We start from the raw sequence: 3288 nt of genomic DNA, 5'->3' as shown, positions 1-3288 counted from the left end.
AATGGCAGTCTTCCCCCAGGAAGCTCCAGTGAGTAAGCAACTTTAATTAAAGCCACAAAACCCCTTCAGCATTGTAAACTATGGTGGCACCACTAGCCGTGCTAAAACTGCTGACGGTGCTATCAGAGCTAACATAGTTAACGCTGCTAGAGGGCAACCTGGGGGAAACAGAAGGCTGGGCACTCTTATATCTTTCAGTCAAACTATACCCTGGTATACCATAATACAGTCATACCGCCAAAACCTTATCCATTGTCTTGATGTGCTCAACTTCTTCTATTCATATAAAGACAATGGATGAAAACACACATTCATTTGAATTTTCTTTTGCAGATGTTCTGTAAAAGCAGTTATAGTTTGCACTACAAGTGAATGGAAACCTGCATGGCTTACGTGTTAAGATCACTCCACTGATGAAGCACTGCGCTGTATTTTTGTGGGAAAATGCTGTGGTCTTATCAGAACATTGGAGAATATATTGGTACCAAACATGATTTAGAAGAAAAACAGGCCAAATAGTATTGTTACAGAGCTGGTGTCTTTTATAGTGTTGTGTGTATGTTTTTGGAAATCTTGACCATGGTATGAATCAGATGACGAGATAAGTGGTGAGAACTGTGAAACCATAAATTGGATTTAAAAATGCAAAACACAACTTATATAGTATAGGCCAAGGTCACAGTGTATAAACTGTAAGTATTTATTGGTAAAACAGTTGTCCTTTTAGTACGTGTAACATATTAATTCATAACAAGGTTATTTGCTACACAGATCTATAATAAGCTGCATTTATGAGGCAAAGACCTGTTAAATCCAGTCATGTAAAATATGCAAATACATGAATTTAAAAAAGGTGTTCAGTTTAAGCTGTAGTTTAAGTTTTTCATACCTCAGGGTTAATGGTTTGTTGACATTATATTCATCATAGCAGTAAAATCACAGTCACAAAACATTTTAAATCTTAAGTACGTAGAAACTAGATTAAAGCCATTCTCAGTACTTTTTTGTTATACAAGCCAAAGAAAGCATACTTTTTCAGTTCAAGAAAAAACTTTTCATCCCTGAGGCCATAAATGAGAGGACTGAGACATCGTGGAACGAGACTAAACATTATGTAGTTAAAGTACCTGACACTGATGAATAAGCTGAAATTAATCTGAGGTACAGCAGCTTCTATGAATGGACACCACAGCTGGATGAGACAGAGCAGCAGCTGGAAAGCATGAAGAATTACTGTTCTGAGCCCTTTCCGTGTTGACTTTTTATTCTCTCCTGATGCAGTTTTGGCCACTTTCATTATTTTAACATAGGAGAATACAATAGGAATACACATAATCAAGAAGTAAATCTGATGTACAGCTGACCTAATATGATCCTGCCATCTGAACAACATGAATATCTCCACAGAGCATACACTGTGTTGTTCATAAAAGCTTAGAGAAGCTGATGCAAAGAAGTTGGAGAAGACAACAATACAGGGTACAGAGCTGAGGCCGTGAATGATGAGGATACAGTTTATAGCACTGCGTGTGGAGCACAACTCTCCATGGCGCAGGGGCATGCATATGGCCACATAGCGCTCCAGGGTCATTGCTGTCAGAGTAACTGGTGTGAGCATCATATACATAAATACCAGAACAGTGATGATGATGCATAACCAAACATGCATGGTAATTTGAAAAAAGGTCAAGATAAGAAGGACATCAGACATTAATAATACAAAGCTATCAGACAGTAGTGTGACAGCATATAAGATGTAACGTGTAGTTGTGTAGAAGAACTCCTTTTTAAAAAAGGTCACAATGAGCAAAAGGTTGATGCAAAGAAAAATCATCACTAGGAGCTGCACAATAATGACCCGGTAACTGTACTGCAGCTGTAAAGACTCACCACCAATCGATGAGTTGTTATAGGTCATATCTGTTTTCTTTTTATGATTTATCTTTTTATTGCTTTTTCAGCATTAGAACAAACAGTGCATTACAGATGTACAAACAACATTCAAAATTAAAAGATCAAATAATAACAAGTTAAAAAGAAAAGGACATGCACATTTATCTTGGCAGTCTGTAACACAGGCTGTCATGCAACCTTTAAACCACATCATGTCACATCTTACGTTCATCCACTCAGTATAAACACATCAATGCACACAGAGCAAGGATAGGACACAGAGATATCAACTGACATGTTAATCATCTTTACCGATCATCTCCAGATAGAGGGCCACATTTGTTTTCTAAGTAAACACACAAGTTTTTAAGGTACTGACATAAGTCAGTTCAAATGTCATTTTGTAATTCAATAGTGTCAATAGAAAATTCAATTTTTACAAAATGATAAAAATTCAATTTCAAGCTTCTAAGAAAGATGCTGGTTTAAATACAGCAGGTCACCATACCCTCCATGGTGTTCAAACAATGAATGTCTTCTGTGGAGCTCACTGCAGCCTTCTGAGAGAGGGCTGTGCACTGTGAATTTAAAGATTACACCGTCCAAAAATAACAGCAAATGAAACTTTGCTCAGCAGTGTCATCACAGTCCGTTCTCATTAGGTTGTCAAATACCAACACTTTTACACACCCCTCGGTGTGTGATCCAGACACTGAAGGCACCATTTTGACATCTTTGTGGGCCACACCGGTCTTTCAGCTAACTCCAATATAATCCCATTTGTGTCAATATTTCATGCTCAAAGCAACAGACATATTATAAAGAGTAAGAAAGTCTGTCTAGGGCAGGTGGGAGCAGTGTGGATGGGTCAAACTGAAACAGACCTGCAGCCAGGAGACCACTGGTGGTGTCACGTTTGAGCCCAAAAGTCAGTGTTGTTGTAGCATGGAGTCAGTGCTTTTTTAACTTACGTCTGTCCATGATGTACTGATGTTGTGACATATTCACAACATTTCGTACTTACTCTAACCCAAAACAGGATGTTCTGCTTACCTTGAATAATGGCCAAAGTGTTTTTGTAGAACACTATGTTGTCACAGTGAAGCTGACCTTTGACCTTTTGGATATAAACTGTGATCACTTCATCATTTTATTTAATTTAACATTTCTGTGAAATTTGTCATAATAAGCATATGAATTCTTGAGTTTTGACTAAAAACATGTTTTGTGATGTCACAGTGGCCTTGACCTTTGAGCTTGAACTACAAAATGCAAATTAATTCATCTTGAGTCCAAGGGGACGTGTTTGGCATATTTAAGGAAATTCCCTCAAGTAATTTCATGAGATATAACATTCACGAGAATGGAATGGACGAGGTCTCAGTGACCTTGACC

At 37.8% G+C, this 3288-nt stretch overlaps 1 pseudogene; it reads right to left on the bottom strand.

Moving 5' to 3' along the window:
- Nucleotides 1–976: 976 nt before the first annotated feature.
- LOC144462674 (odorant receptor 131-2 pseudogene) lies at nt 977–1918 on the bottom strand (annotated as a pseudogene).
- Between the last annotated feature and the right edge of the window lie 1370 nt (nt 1919–3288).

This window comes from Epinephelus lanceolatus, chromosome 4 (genome assembly GCF_041903045.1).
Source record: "Epinephelus lanceolatus isolate andai-2023 chromosome 4, ASM4190304v1, whole genome shotgun sequence".
NCBI lineage: Eukaryota > Metazoa > Chordata > Actinopteri > Perciformes > Serranidae > Epinephelus > Epinephelus lanceolatus.
This window is presented reverse-complemented; position numbering and strand designations above follow the sequence as displayed.